At 45.8% G+C, this 16,897-nt stretch overlaps 1 protein-coding gene across 1 annotated transcript in view; it reads right to left on the reverse strand.

The window, feature by feature from the left end:
* Window positions 1-1,876: 1,876 nt before the first annotated feature.
* Window positions 1,877-16,897, reverse strand: part of LOC134413145 (serine/threonine-protein kinase 35-like) — a 59,919-nt gene continuing 44,898 nt past the window's right edge. The window contains exon 4 of the transcript XR_010026456.1: window positions 1,877-1,889. The gene's annotated coding sequence lies outside the window, so the exon portion shown is untranslated. The remainder of the gene's footprint in view (window positions 1,890-16,897) is intronic.

Here is a 16,897-nt window from a genome sequence, read left to right on the forward strand (position 1 = left end):
CTTTGGCAGGGGCTCGCGGAGAAGGACCCCTGAGGATGACCTTAGGGTCTGGGCAGGTACATACGGGAGGAGGTGTTCCTTCAGATAGGAGATTTTTGTGAACCGCCCAGAGAGCTCCGGCTATTGGGCGGTATAGAAAGGTAATAAATAAATAAATAAATAAATAAATAAATAAATAAATAAATAATAGGGCTGGAAAAACTCCTGACAGAAACATAGAACTTCTGCTTTATAACAGTTTATAAAGGTTTTGACAACTGTTCGGGCCCAGGACACATTCCATGTACTGTTTTCATACTGTTTTCAAAGTATTATATTCTGCTTGGTGTAGATCGGAAACCATTGCTGTGAGGCAGTGTTGATAATAACACGCTAAATTGTCGTCTGACTCAGTATAAGACAGCTTCTGATATTCCTATGCACTTCCAGTGGTAAGCAATGAAGAGAGACTGAAAGAACTGGGCATGTTTAGCCTGGAGAAGAGAAGATGGAGGGGAGACATGAGAGCGCTCTTCAAATACTTGAAAGGTTGTCACACAGAGGAGGGCCAGGATCTCTTCTCCATCCTCCCAGAGTGCAGGACACGGAATAACGGGCTCAAGTTAAAGGAAGCCAGATTCCAGCTGGACATCAGGAAAAACTTCCTGACTGTTAGAGCAGTACGACAATGGAATCATTTGCCTGGTGAGGTTGTGGGCTCTCCCACACTCGAGGCCTTCAAGAGGCAGCTGGACAACCATCTGTCAAGGATGCTTTAGGGTGGATTCCTGCATTGAGCGGGGGGGTTGAACTCGATGGCCTTATAGGCCCCTTCCAACTCTATGATTATATGATCATACAAGCAGTTATTAATATATGCATGAGTAGGCTGAGCATATGGAAAGGAGGGCAGGGCTCCTGCAGCTTTAACTGTTGTGATGAAGAGGGAATTTCACCAGGTGCTGCAGGCATACCAATGACTCCTGCTGAAATTCCCTTTCTATGCAATTGTTAAAGATACAGGAGCCCGGTCCTCTTTTCCACATGGCCACCCTATGCATGAGAGCTACTGCACTGTATTGGCTAGAGAGTTGGATTGGCACTTGGGAGATCCGGGTTCTAGCCCCTGTTCATCCATAGAAGCTCACTGGGTGACTTTGGGCCAGTCGTAGACTCTCAGCCCTACCTACCTCACAGGGTTGTTGTTGTGAGGATAAAGTGATTAACCTCACGACAGAGGAGAATTTCTGAGGAGAATTATTATTATTATTATTATTATTATTATTATTATTATTATTATTATTATTATTAATATATTTATTTGTTTCTTACCCGCCTCTCCCTTTGGATCGATATTACGCTGCGTCGGGTTCCTTAAGGAGAGAGAAAAAGTCTCAATATGAATGCAATAAATAAATAACCATTTCAATGTTCCAAACTCTTAATGAAAAAGAATCACCAATGGATCTGATGGTATATTATATATTTAATTTATTTCTGGATTAGGGACATTTGGCAATGCAATACTACAGACAGAACCTCGATATTGACTCCAATCTAGTTCACACATACGGCTGCTGTCATGTGTTTAGATAAATCAAGGAAATGTGTGCATATACTTATACCAGCATATGTCCGTAACTGCTACTTGCTTGCAAAAGTGGTGTTTATCGCACACAGCATCTTTGCAGGTAAACAGCAGCTGGAGGGGAGTTTCAACAGAAATCGGCACAGCTGCTTTTCCTCTTAAATAAAAGAGCCGGTGCTGAGCCCACTTTGAAAAAAAGTGTAATTGACTTAAAATGTTCTGCAGCACCCATCTCTGGGCTGCAGTATGCCAGCTCCTAGAATAGGACTCCGGTTTCTTGATTTACAGCACTCTCTGTAGTGCTGGGTTGTTTGTTTTTTTGCTGCCATCATCCAAGCTGAGACTTTAATTTACAACCTCAAATGCACCTTTGTATAAATAGCATAAATCCACCCCAAATGTTCTGTTCCTGGGGAGAGGTGGGGTGGGGTGGGGAGTGAGGAAGATGAGTACTGATAGCAAGGTCCAGGCAGCCTTAGATGTCTGGCAGGGGTGTAGGAGACCAGGCCAGGGAGCAGGGGATGGGGGTGGGGGGATGAAGTTTGAAATAGCCCATATAAAATATAATATACTTTAAGGCTGCTCCATAATGCTGATTCATTTGAGGCATTTTGTATTTTCATAGAATCATAGAATAGCAGAGTTGGAAGGGGCCTACAAGGCCATCGAGTCCAACCCCCTGCTCAATGCAGGAATCCACCCTAAGGCATCCCTGACAGATGGTTGTCCAGCTGCCTCTTGAAGGCCTCTAGTGTGGGAGAGCCCACAACCTCCCATGGGAACTGATTTCATTGTCGTACTGCTCTAACAGTCAGGAAGCTTTTCCTGATGTACAACTGGAATCTGGCTTCCTTTAACTTGAGCCCGTTATTCCATGTCCTGCACTCCGGGAGGATCGAGAAGAGATCCTGGCCCTCCTCTGTGTGACAACCTTTCAAGTATTTGAAGAGTGCTCTCATGTCTCCCCCTCAATCTTCTCTTCTCCAGGCTAAACATGCCCAGTTCTTTCAGTCTCTCTTCATAGGGCTTTGTTTCCAGACCCCTGATCATCCTGGTTGCCCTCCTCTGAACACGCTCCAGCTTGTCTGCGTCCTTCTTGAATTGTGGAGCCCAGAACTGGATGCAATACTCTAGATGAGGCCTAACCAGGGCCGAATAGAGAGGAACCAGTACCTCACGTGATTTGGAAGCTATACTTCTATTAATGCAGCCCAAAATAGCATTTGCCTTTCTTGCAGCCATATCGCACTGTTGGCTCATATTCAGCCTGCGATCTACAACAATTCCAAGATCCTTCTCGTTTGTAGTATTGCTGAGCCAAGTATCCCCCATCTTGTAACTGTGCCTTTGGTTTCTATTTCCTAAATGTAGAACTTGGCATTTATCCCTATTAAATTTCATTCTGTTGTTTTCAGCCCAGCACTCCAGCCTATCAAGATCACTTTGAAGTTTGTTTCTGTCTTCCAGGGTATTAGCTATCCCACCCAATTTTGTGTCATCTGCAAATTTGATCAGCGTTCCCTGCACCTCCTCGTCCAAATCATTAATAAAAATGTTGACGAACACTGGGCCCAGGACTGAGCCCTGCGGTACCCCACTCGTTGCCTCTCCCCAGTTTGAGAAGGTTCCATTGATAAGTACTCTTTGAGTCCGATTCTGTAGCCAACTGTGGATCCACCTAATAGTTGTTCCATCTAGCCCACTTTTAGCTAGTTTGTTAATCAGAATATCATGTGGTACTTTGTCAAAAGCTTTGCTGAAGTCAAGATATATGATGTCCACAGCATTTTCACAGTCCACAAGGGAGGTTACCCGATCAAATTTTTTTGACCCCCTTGTTTTGGCTTTACGTTATTGTAAAGATAAAAATAAAATATTCCATACTTGAAACAACCAAGATTTGGATCTGCTTTGATTTATAATATAAAGCATTTACTTTGTGTGTGTGTGCTGTATACTGAATATAAATTCCCTTTGATTTCTAACACCAGTTCCTTTTTAAAAGTCCAGTAAGGAGTGAACAGAAACAATGATCAGATGGATATTAGTGATCTGAGATGGAATCGCTACAATACTGCATAGCAAGAGTTTAAGAAAGCACCATGAAGTCACCTATCATGATGTTTTATAGCCTTCCCGCTCCCAGGATCCTTCACCATTGGCTATGCTGTGTAGCGCTGATGGTTTGTAGGCCAAAATGTTAGGAGGACCACAAGTTGCCCACCTGACAGGGATGCTACAGCATCCCTGTCAGGTGGCCATCTAGCATCTGCTTAAATACCACCAGCGAAGGAGAGCCTCCCTCCCTCTGAGTTTCTCTGTTCCACTACTCATCCCAGAGTGCAGGACACAGAATAACGGTCTCAAGTTACAGGAAGCCAGATTCTGGCTGGACATCAGGAAAAACGTCCTGACTGTTAGAGCAGTACGACAATGGAACCCATGACATGCGGAGGTGGTGGGCTCGCCCACCCTAGAGGCCTTCAAGAGGCAGCTGGACAACCATCTGTCAGGGATGCTTTAAGGGGGATTCCTGCATTGAGCAGGGGGTTGGACTTGATGGCCTTATTTATTTTATTTTATTTATTTATTTATTTATTTAAGGATTTTTATGCTGCCATTCAGCCAAAAAAGGCTCTCACGGCGGCTTACAAAAGTATTTCTTGACAGTCCCTGCCCACAGGCTTACAATCTAAAAGACACGACACAAAAGGAAAGGGGATTGGGAGGGAGGAGGAGTAGGGAGAAAAGGAAAGGAAATTCAGGCACTACAATCTTAGTTGGAAAGTTCAGCAGTTACAGTTGACAGCAGGAGGGAGGGGGCTCTCAGCTGGAGCTGGACCCAGGCACGGTGGAGAGGTGCCTGGCTGCTGCTTCCTCCCTCACTGGTGGCCTCTGCAGAGACAGTTGGTAGCAGGAGGGAGGGGGCTCTCAGCTGGAGCTGGACCCAGGCACAGTGGAGAGGTGCCTGGCTGCTGCTTCCTCCCTCACTGGTCACTTATAGACCCCTTCCAACTCTACTCTTCTGTGATTCTATACTGAACAGCTCTCTTAAGATTGAGCCGAAATGTGCTTCCCTGCCGTTTGCAGACGTTGTTCTCGCCCTGCCCTCCAGAGCAACCGAGAGCAATTCTTTCGATGGCTCTTCTACACCCCGAAGAAGCTGAAAAAGGCCTCAGTAGCAGCATATGGCTCATGACGGTGGAGGTTCTTCCAGCGATCAACGGCCAAAGTTTTGAAGCTGGGGGAAAAAAACTTCTTTAAAGCTTCTGCTTCTCTGCCAGGGGAATGAGGTTTTAATTGTCTCATTTGCAGTCGGCTTTAGCATATCTCTTCACAGATGCTTAATTCTCAGCACACAAGCGAGCAGAGAGCCAGGCCATTAATCCTGGATGGGGGAAAGAAAAATACAATCTCTGCCGAGGAACAGTTTTCTCAACCCAGCCGCCAGTCTGAGTCAGGAACAGCTTAACTCTGTGCTTGTGGAGAAGCTGGTACCAGTTGTGCCCAATTGCATCTCAGCTTCCTCGGAGAAGCGTAAACATTATTTTACATCTAATTCAGTGTACATCAGCATGAGTTGGTTCAACTTCTGTGGCTGCTGTTCCTAATGGAAATAATTAGACCTTATTAAAAGTGTCTCGGAAGGTGAACGAAAACCATGGGGCTTTTGGAGCATATAGACCAGACCCTCTAGCCCAGTGATTCCCAAAGTGGTTGGTACTGCCCCCTTGGGGGCGGTGGGATTGCATGGGGGGGGCGATAAGAGGGAAGGGGGCAGCAGGGGGTGCTCAAGCTGGGCTTTTCCGAGAAGCGCCTCTCCAGAAGGTCTTAAAACCCGGGGACATTTTCATGGGAGAAGATAGTTTGGTCCCAAGCCATATAGGGGAAGAATCCACACATGTATTAATACCGTTTAAGAAGAGTCCTTTTAACGGTGAATTACTGCAACGCCCTCTACATGGGGCAGCCTTTGAAGACGGTCCGGAAACTGCAGCTTGTGCAAAATGCGGCGGCCAGATTGATAGCTGGAGCAGGGAGTTTTGAGCATATAACACCAATTCTGGCCCGCTTGCATTGGCTGCCTATATGTTTCCGAGCCCAATTCAAGGTGCTGGTTTTAACCTATAAAGCCCTACATGGCTTGGGACCGTAATACCTGAGGGAACGCCTCTCCCGACATGAACCTACCCGTACACTGCGCTCAACATCTAAGGTCCTTCTCCGAGTGCCTACTCCGAGGGAAGCTCAGAGGATGGCAACAAGGGAGAGGGCCTTCTCAGTGGTGGCCCCCCGACTGTGGAATGATCTCCCCGATGAGGCTCGCCTGGCGCCAACGTTGTTATCTTTTCGGCGCCAGGTCAAGACCTTTCTCTTCTCCCAGGCATTTTAACAGCATTTAATAACGTTAAGTTTGTTTTAATGGACCCCAGAATTGTTGTTTTAAATGAATACTGTTGTTGTTTTTATACTGTTTTTATGTTTTTTTAAATTTTTTGTATACTTTTAATGTCTACTATTTTAATTGTTGTAAACCGCCCAGAGAGCTTCGGCTGGGGGGCGGTATATAAATGTAATAAAATAAATAAATAAATAAATAAATAAATAAAAATGTTTCAAAAGCACCAAAACCCTAATGAAGAGACATACCCTGCTTGGTGTGCCCCGCCACGTCGGCTGCAAAACAGAGGCGTTCGCTCTCTTTTCCCTCCCTCCCTTGGCAAGCCTGCGGCGGGTGCTTTGGATTTTGAATAAATATTAAATTAATTGTTACTGTTTTGAATTTTATTGTTATTATCTTCCTTAGTGGGTCGTTGAAAACCGCTATTCTGAATAATGATTTTTATAGTGTAGGGTAGGGGGGCACTGGGCATGAGTTTGTGGAACCAAGGAGGCGGTGACCTGAAAAAGTTTGGGAACCACTGCTCTAGCCACTTGAAGCAGTAGACCCAGGGTGAGCAACTTGGGGCCATGCAGATGTTTTGGCCTACAACTCCCATCAACCCTAGCCAGTGGTGAGGAATGATGGAAGTTGTAGGCCAAAACATCTGGAGAAGGCTGCTTTAGGTGCTGCTATTTCTCTGTGAACTCCTGCAGGGAAGATGTTTGGGAACCAGGAATAATATATGTACCTTTGAAACCAATTTGCTCCCTTTCAGGTTGCAATTATGCACATGTCCACACGGGGGAAGCCTGAGCATTGGCTAAGGCTTTGAATAATCTGTTTGTTTGAACCCATGCTTGGTAATGGGGAAATGCACGTTTCCCGTGTCAAATAAGTACTTGGCGTACGTGTGTAAAGGCTCTTTGGTGGGAATTGGATAAACCTATTCACCACGTCCAATGAGTGGTCAAAGCCAGCTGAGAGCAGCAGGCGTGCAGTAGTTAGAGCAAGGAGACTGGAGAAAGAAAGCAAAGGCTATAAGTAGAATTGCCATCTGTCTGTCTCCTACTTTTAGATATTGGATACTTCCAGACTAGGGTGACCATTTGAAAAGGAGGACAGGGCTCCTGTATCTTTAATAGTTGTATTCAAAAGCGAATTTCAGCAGGTGTCATTTGTATATATGGAGAACCTGGTGACATGACCTCTTCATCACACTAGTTAAAGCTGCAGGTGCCCTGCCCTCTTTGAAATCTGGTCACTCTAGTATAGCTCCTGCAGCTTTAACTGTTGTGATGAAGAGGGCATTTCACCAGGTTCTCCATATATACAAATGACACCTGCTGAAATTCCCTTTTCTATGCAACTGTTAAAGATACAGGAGCCCTGTCCTCCTTTTCATAGGGTCACCCTATTCCAGACAGAAGACTCCTAGCTGGAGCAATCACATGGCCTTATGCATCACTTTGGTATTTCCTCCCCTTAACAGTTTTTCTGCAGTAAGGGAAAAGCTTGAAGTAGTAGTGGAAAACAAAGAAGATTATGAGTGGAAGATGTCATTATCTGGACCACCCCTGTAAAATTCCATGAATGAGGCAGGGCGACGCTAAAAGCCTCGCCTGGAAGCATCTATGATTTATTCCCAACTTTCTGCCCCTGCTTTTATGCTTTGATACTTTTTCCTTTAAAATTATAAACAGATTTCCTTTTCTTCTTTTACCCCATTAAAAAGAAGCTTTACAAGAGCGGAGCGGTAAAATTCTATTTATTTTATTTGTTAAAACATTTGTATCCCACCCTGTATCACCAGGATCTCAGGGCGACGTACAGATAAAATCATACAAACAACATAAAACAATAAATATACACAGCAAAAAACGAATTAAAGCATTAATAAGCTTTTGTGAACTGCCCAGAGAGCTTCGGCTATTGGCGGTATAGAAATGCAACAAATAAATAAATAAATCCAGTATAGTATTTAAAAACAGGAAAACCTATTAAAACAATCAAAACTATGCACAAGCTTGGTGGATTTATCCATCAAAGGCTTTGTTAAAAAGCCATGTCTTAACCAGTCGGGCTTCCAGGGGGAGGGCATTCCACAGCCGGGGTGCCACCACAGAGAAGGCCCTCTCCCACGTTCCACCATAGCGTATGCCTCGTGTTGGTGGGACACAGTGGAGGACTCCTCCAACAGAGCTCAAATCTCGGGCAGGCATATATAAGGAGAGGCGCTCCCTCAACTGTCTGTCAGGGATGCTTTAGGGTGGATTCCTGCATTGAGCAGGGGGTTGGACTCAATGGCCTTGTAGGCCCCTTCCAATTCTGCTATTCTATGATTTAAGTATTGAGGTCCCAAGCTGTTTAGGGCTTTAAACTTACCAACACCTTGAATTCCAACCAGAAGAGAATAGTCAGCCAGTGCAATTCCTTAAAGACAGGTATTTAATGCATTTCTTAGCCCCCTTCTCAGACTATGGTCTTCCCAGTTAAAAACTGCTCCCTATGAAAATGGTTGCATGTGAAGTTCAGCAGGGTGAGGATTTGCAAGAGGTCAGCTGCAAGTGAAGAGCAGCCCTTGCGAACACTGCATAGCAAAATGAGTCATTCAAGAGGCAGCTGGACAAGCATCTGTCAGGGATGCTTTAGGGTGGATTCCTGCATTGAGCAGCAGGATGGACTCGATGGCCTTGAAGGCCCCTTCCAACTCTGCTATTCTATGATTCTATGATTCACCTTTATATTGGTTAACGTATGTTGGTCTGAAGTGCCGGATGTTTTTGCCTTTAGCATTCCTAAAGCGAGAGTGGGAGACTCTGAGCTCTGGGGAGTCCAGGCAAGGCTCCTGGACTTTAACAGCTGTGCAGAGGAATTCAACAGGTGACACTTCTTTCTAGCTGGAGGGTGCATGACGGAGAAGTGTTTGTCCAGTTATTCTTTGCCTGATACTGAGCTGGGCTCCACAATTCAAGAAGGACGCAGACAAGCTGGAGTGTGTTCAGAGGAGGGCAACCAGGATGATCAGGGGTCTGGAAACAAAGCCCTATGAAGAGTGACTGAAAGAACTGGGCATGTTTAGCCAGGAGAAGAGAAGATGGAGGGGAGACATGAGAGCACTCTTCAAATACTTCAAAGGTTGTCACCCAGAGGAGGGCCAGGATCTCTTCTCGATCCTCCCAGAGTGCAGGACACGGAATAACGGGCTCAAGTTAAAGGAAGCCAGATTCCAGCTGGACATCAGGAAAATCAGCTGGACATCCTGACTGTTAGAGCAGCACGGCAATGGAACCAGTTACCTAGGGAGGTGGTGGGCTCTCCCACACTGGAGGCCTTCAAGAGGCAGCTGGACAAGCATCTGTCAGGGATGCTTTAGGGTGGATTCCTGCATTGAGCAGGGGGTTGGACTCGATGGCCTTGTAGGCTCCTTCCAACTCTGCTATTCTATGATTCTATGATTCTATATTAAAGACACAGAATTGGCAGAATAAAAGGCAGCTGCTCAATGGCAGTGCTGTCATATATATTTTTTAGCGTTTTTCAAATTATGGCAGGAGAAATCAGCTGAGGTTTGTGTGGGATGCAAAGTTGACTGCGAGTTCTGAAGAGCTTTTCCACCCAAACTTGCTCCTGTTGCTGTGGCAACCCTGCTGGTTTCCAGCCATGGGAGGGGTAGATATAAAGTGAGGTTTGTTACAATCTCACCTTGAGGGTTAAACAATAGAAATATGGAGATGAGCAGCAGAAGGGTGGGTGGGAACACAGCTTTGCAGCTGGCATTAATTTTGTCCTCAGCAGGAGCTGGAGAAGGCGGATGTGGACTTTGGGTCTGGATTGATCTGGCCAGGGGGAGTCCGGCCAAGCCCCGTGAGGAGGGAAGGAAGTGGGAAAGGAACCCTTTCCATAATTTTCCCTGGCAAGTTGCAAGATGCACGAGGACCCACCGGGTGGAAACTATTTCGACTTTGCCCCTGCAGAGTTCAAAGAACACACAAAAGTGCTTTCGTGTGTTGAACTCCTGGGGCTACCTTTGAGTAAATTTATTCAGGACCCCAGGCTAGGCTGTAGCAATAGTCTACTTCTCCACCTTCTCCTCCATCTCCTTTCGTGTTTTCTCCCGTGCATGTATTTTGGTGGTCAGTGCCGCCAGTATTAATGGTTGCCAACTTCTCAACTCAGTGACTGTAGGTATGTCGATACTACCACAAGATGTAGTGATGGTCACCGATTTGGATGGCTTTAAAAGGGGGTTGGATCAATTCCTGGAGGCAAAGGCTATCCATGGCTACTAGCCCTGATGGTTATGTGCCATCTCCATCCCTAAACGGCTTGGGACCTCGATACTTGAGGGAGCGCCTCTCCTTATAGATGCCTGCCCGAGACTTGAGATCTGTTGGAGGAGCCCTTCTCCGCATCCCACCAGCGCAACACATTCGCTATGTTGGGACAAGGGAGAGGGCCTTCTCTGTGGTGGCACCCCGACTGTGGAATGCTCTCCCCTCGGAAGCCCGACTGGCGCCAAGTAAAAACATGGCTTTTTAACAAAGCTTTTAATGGTTGAATTCACTAGGCACATTGTTTTAACTGTTTTAATAGTGTTACTGTTTTTAAATTATATATTGAGCAGGGGGTTGGACTCGATGGCTTTGTAGGCCCCTTCCAACTCTGCTATTCTATGATTCTGTGATCGTTTTAACTTGGTTTATGGTTTAATTTGTTTTTAGCTGTGTATATTTACTGTTTTATACTGTATGCTTTTATCTGTACACCGCCCTGAGATCTTATTGATATAGGGCGGGATATAAATGTTTTAAATAAATAAATAAATCTCCAGTATTCGAGGCAGTAAGCTTGTGTGCAACAGTTGCTGGGGAACATGGGTAGGAGAGTGTTGTTGCACTCATGTCCTGCTTGTGGGTCCTGGCCGATGGCTGGTTGGCCACTGTGTGAACAGAGTGCTGGACTAGATGGACTAGTCTGATCCAGCATCTGGGCTCTTCTGATGTTCTTATATGGCTACAGCGCCTTGGTCAATATCAATTAGCCGGTGATGGTCTTTATCTCCATGCCTTGAAAAACAAAACAAAAAAACCCATCATCTGCTGGTTTCTGCAACATCAACTGTCACTCAAGGCACAGCTAGAGAACAGGTTTAAAAGTTGGCAATGTGACTGTATAAACCAGCCTTCCTCAACCTGGGGTGCTCCAGATGTGTTAGACTACAACTCCCAGAATTCCACATTCTGGGAGATGCAGTCCAACACATCTGGAGCGCCCCAGGTTGAGGAAGGCTGGTATAAACCGTGTGAGCATGGGTTGCAAATCAATAAGCCACCAACTGAAGGTGAAGGGAATATGGAATAGCTTGCCTTTAGTTACAGTCACCTTCCCCAATCTGGCACCCTCCAGATGTGTTGATCTACAATTCCCATCATTTCCAGCCAGTACAATGTATGAGCTGTGGATTGTGGGAGTTGTAGGCCAGCACATCTGGAGGGTGCCAAGTTAAGGAAGGCTGAGTTGTGAGGGCCTGTTACATGAGGTCGTGAACCTCCAGGGCTCCTCCTGCCCTTTCTTTGCCATTATAGCGGCTTAATTCTGGGGGGGGGGGGGATGTGATAAAAAGACTTCAGGTCCTGAGGAATTTCCAGAATTCCTGCTATATTGCAGTGCCATCTAATGGCTGAATAATGAAGCATATAGAACTTGTCCAGAAAGAAACTCACTGGCTGAAGCCACAAGAAAAGGAGCCAATCTTAATCCCGTGAGGAATCCAGAAGCAGAAGCCCCGGGAAAGGTGCAGGATTCATAGAATCGTAGAATTATAGAATAGTAGAGTTGGAAGGGGCCTCTGAGGCCATCGAGTCAAACCCCCTGCTCAATGCAGGAATCCACCTTAAAGCATCCCTGACAGATGGCTGTCCAGCTGCCTCCTGAATGCTTCTAATGTGGGAAAGCCCATGACCTCCCTAGGTCATTAGTTCCATTGTCATACTGCTCTAACAGTCAGGAAGTTTTTCCTGATGTCCAGCCGGAATCTCAAGAAGGAACATTTTATCATATATGGTGGACATATTAAACAGCTAAAAAAAAATTGGATACAAATTCATTCTCTAATCCAAATGATATTAAAGATCAATATACAATTGAAGCCAGAATACTTCCTTTTGGGTTTAATGGACAATCAGGTGGAAAGGAATTATGGGACCTTATACTTATATATGACAATGGCAGAGAGACTATTTTATGCACAAAAGTGAAAAGAAACATCATTACCTACAATGGATGAATGGCTGGGGAAGATGATGGAGTTGGCAGAGATGGCAAAACCTACGTCAATAATCAGAGAAAAGTCAATATCTATGTTTATAACCGAATGGAAACCGCTTATTTCCTTTTTTCAGGGACTAGAAAAAAATGTTTTGTTTATCTGTGGATTCAATGAAGAAGAAGAAAACTTTAAGACAATAGAAAGAGGGGAACTAATTATAGAGTAATTATAGAGCAAAGGAAAATATTGTTACGTATTTTTGCTGTGGAGAAAATCGGAAGTCCTTTTTAATTTTGTATGTTTGTATGTTTGGGTTTTTTTCTTTGTAGTGTCTGTTTGTCTTTTTGTATGTTTGTATTTGGAAAGAATGAATAAAATAATACCGTATTTCTTCGATTCTAAGACACACTTCCCCCCCCCCATATAAACAACTCTAAAAACATGGTGCATCTTAGAATCGCAGGTGCGATTATTATTCTTAGAATCAAAGCTTTTTTTCCACTAATTTTTTACTGAAATTAGTGTGTGTCTTACAATCAATGGCATCTTACAATCGAAGAAATATGGTAATAATAATAATAATAATAATAATAATAATAATAATAATAATAATAATAATAGAGTACAAATGTGAGGGGCTGATTTACATGCCAGCCCAACAAGCAGATTACACACATTCCTAGGGTTCAGGGGTGCACCTCCATCTCAGCTGTGCCGCCCCACCCACTATGCAAATATGCATACGGATCAGTGGAGGCTGGTGACTCCGAGGTCAGTGGGGCAGTGAATCTGTTCCGGGTTTCAGTCAGAACCCATCAAAATTCTAACAGCTCTTTCCAAGGTGCAAAGCAGTACTTGAAGGAGCCAATACAGAAGTCCCGGGTCTCAGGATATCAGCAAGTCAAACTTGCACTCTTCAAATACTTAAAAGGTTGTCACACAGAGGAGGGCCAGGATCTCTTCTCGATCCTCCCAGAGTGCAGGACACGGAATAACGGGATCAAGTTAAAGGAAGCCAGATTCCGGCTGGACATCAGGAAAAACTTCCTGACTGTTTGAGCAGTACGGCAATGGAACCAGTTACCTAGGGAGGTGGTGGGCTTTCCCACACTCGAGGCCTTCAAGAGGCAGCTGAACAACCATCTGTCAGGGATGCTTTAGGGTGGATTCCTACACTGAGCAGGGGGTTGGACTTGATGGCCTTGTAGGCCCCTTCCAACTCTGCGATTCTATGATTCTATGATTCAAAGCAGGAACACTGTTACACGAGCCTGATGAACTTAGAAGAACTCTTCGCAACTTTTCCTTTGCTCTTATTTTGGTGGAGGAGAAAACCTCATAAACCCAGTTCCCAGCCAGAGGGTCTCTGCTCTTGGAGTAATTGTGCTTAATGATCTATAAGGTGCTTAGATGGAATAAGCTTCACACTCATGCAGGCACCTGAGAAAAGCCATTAGGGGGACGGTGGTAATGGCGATTTCCATTACTGTCTTCCAGCACCTGGAGGAAGAAGCAAAGAACAAAACTGTGTAGGGTCTCTCCTGAGACACAGCAGAGAAACCTAACCTGTTTGTTCTCAGAAAGGGCAGCCGTCAACAGTAGCGGAGGGAGGGAGGGCAAGATGGCGGAACAGATTTTAGAGAAGCCATGTATGACACCACCTGATGGGGGGGTTTGGTTGTGAACTCAGCATACCTGGGGCTCCATCCTGAAATCTAGGATCAGCTCTTGCATTATGTTGTGTCCTGGCTCCATACAACCTCCCAGGTACCCCAGAGACCAGTGCTTTGAAGTTAACAGTGAGCTAATCACAGAACCATAGAATAGTAGAGTTGGAAGGGGCCTCTGAGGCCATCGAGTCCAACCCCTTGCTCAATGCAGGAATCCACCTTAAAGCATCCCTGACAGATGGCTGTCCAGCTGCCTCTTGAATGCCTTCGAGTGTGGAAGAGCCCACTACTGCCCTAGGTAACTGGTTCCATTGTTGTACTGCTCTAACAGTCAGGAAATTTTTCCTGACTGTCCAGCTGGAATCTGGCTTCCTGTAACATTGAGCCCATTGTTCTGTGTCCTGCACTCTGGGAGGATCGAGAAGAGATCCTGGCCCTTGGATCCGCAGTTACCTAGGGAGGTTGTGGCCTCTCCCACCCTAGAGGCCTTCAAGAGGCAGCTGGACAACCATCTGTCAGGGATGCTTTAGGGTGGTTTCCTGCATTGAGCAGGGGGTTGAACTCGATGGCCTTGTAGGCTCCTTCCAACTCTGCTATTCTATGATTCTATTCTATATGTGCTGAGGGGCAAACACCCACCAGAAGGGGAACCCCCTTGCTTTGCACCAACAGTATTTTCTGGCCTGTCATCAAGGACTCCCCGTCCCCATAGAACAGTGGTTCTCAACCTTCCTAATGCCGCGACCCTTTAATACAGTTCCTCATGTTGTGGTGACCCCCAACCAGAAAATGATTTTCATTGCTACTTCATAACTGTAATTTTACTACTGTTATGAATCGTAATGTAAATATCTGATATGCAGGATGTATTTTCATTGTTACAAATTGAACATAATTAAAGCATAGTGATTAATCACAAAAACAATATGTAATTATATATTGTGAAATATTTATTTCTAATTACAAATAAATCTCATCACGCCAGGCACTCGTATGTGGGCGTATCTGCATGTGGGCTGACCCTCCTGGAGACGGATAGAGGAGCGGTGTCTCGGTTCCTAAGACCATCGGAAATATGTGTTTTCCGATGGTCTTAGGCGACCCCTGTGAAAGGGTCGTTCGACCCACAGGTTGAGAACCGCTGCCATAGAGTGTGTTAAAGTAGTCTCCCAACCTTGAGATGACAAAGGCAGAAGTGAAGTTGCCTCAAAGGGATGCTCGTTTTATCTCACCAGGTGGCTGGACACCACTCCAATATGTTCCTCTAAGGTTCAGCCAAGGACCCGGGACCACCTGAAGGCTGTGGAGCTGCATGGCCCAGAATGGCTCTACCTACCCTATTAATGATGGCACTTTTGGTAATAACGTGTAGCGACTCAGGTCTGCAGCAGGTTCAAGTCCGCCTTGGCGTAAGTGACAGACCACCACACCTTCTTGGAGATGGGCCAGGGACGCATCTCGTTGAGCAGTGAGCTGGAACTGACAAGCTGCATTCAAGCCAAGTCGCGCTGAATGAATCCATTTCAGATCGTTGTCGGAAGCCATTAAGGGGGACAATGCAGACGAGGCCTGTTCATGGGATCTGGAGGCTGTTGCGGTTTTGTGTTTGGGTTATTCCGACCCACGGGGCGCATGGGGCCGGGCGGGTGAGAGACAAAAGGCCCGCCCACAAAAGCACGGTCAAAACAAACCGGCCACGTTCTCAGGGATGCGGCTTTGGTTGGTTATATAACACGACAGTGCCGCTGGGCGCATCGCCCGTTATACAACCGCCAGAGAACTGCGTCACGCAGCTCGCTTCTGAGCCGCGGCTGTTCGCAACTGGGGATGTCTTGTAAATTGCACAGCTCTGCCCTCTGCACATCCAAAGTTCCTCGTTGTATGGGGCCATTTTACACATTGCACAGAGGCAAACCCAGGTTTGTGCGATTCTCAGGGAGCTGCAGCCCATAGACGGGCATAACTGTTCTGAGGCACATTTGACGCTTTTTCAGGAAATGGAAAAGTGCGGAGTGGCTCATAGCCTCCCTCATGAATAGGCAATTTTGTGTTCCTTTTTCACGAAAGGTTCAGAATTGTGCGAACAGGAGATCACCTGTTTGGGGGATGGTCATAAGGACTCACACAATTCAAGCAGGACGCAGACAAGCTGGAGGGTGTTCAGAGGAGGGCAACCAGGACGATCAGGGGTCTGGAAACAAAGCCCTATGAAGAGAGACTGAAAGAACTGGGCATGTTTAGCCTGGAGAAGAGAAGATTGAGGGGGAGACATGATAGCACTCTTCAAATACTTAAAAGGTTGTCACACAGAGGAGGGCCAGGATCTCTTCTCAATCCTCCCAGAGTGTAGGACACGGAATAACAGGCTGAAGTTACAGGAAGTCAGATTCCGGCAGGACATCAGGAAAAACTTCCTGACTGTTAGAGCAGTACGACAATGGAACCAGTGACCTAGGGAGGTGGTGGGCTCTCCCACACTAGAGGCCTTCAAGAGGCAGCTGGACAACCATCTCTCAGGGATACTTTAGGGTGGATTCCTGCATTGAGCGGGGGGTTGGACTTGATGGCCTCCTAGGACCCTTCCAACTTTACTATTCTATGATTCTAGGACATAAAAAGAGCCATGATGGATCACACCGAGGGTCTTTCTAGTCCTCACTCCCTGAGCAATATCTTAGACCTGATCAGCTGAGGTGTATATGGTAAAGGCAATCCATTGTCGTACTGCTCTAACAGTGTTAGAGTTTGACAAACTGAACCATCGTTCTGGATGTTGACATGCGCTTCTGATGTGAACCGCCATACGCTGCTACAACTCACTTTTGGAAATGACATGATGTTTTATGTCAAATCTGTGTCTGTGCTGGAGCTCTGAAATCATGCATGCAACACTGCCTGAAATGCTGGCTTGAATGGATGACCCTGTGCAAAAATGATTGTGGAAGCCAGCACACCCCTCTCCACTTTGTGAGATTTCACTACGCATCACCTCTGTCACTTCAATGCTA

This window comes from Elgaria multicarinata, chromosome 1 (assembly GCF_023053635.1).
Source record: "Elgaria multicarinata webbii isolate HBS135686 ecotype San Diego chromosome 1, rElgMul1.1.pri, whole genome shotgun sequence".
Taxonomy (NCBI): domain Eukaryota; kingdom Metazoa; phylum Chordata; class Lepidosauria; order Squamata; family Anguidae; genus Elgaria; species Elgaria multicarinata.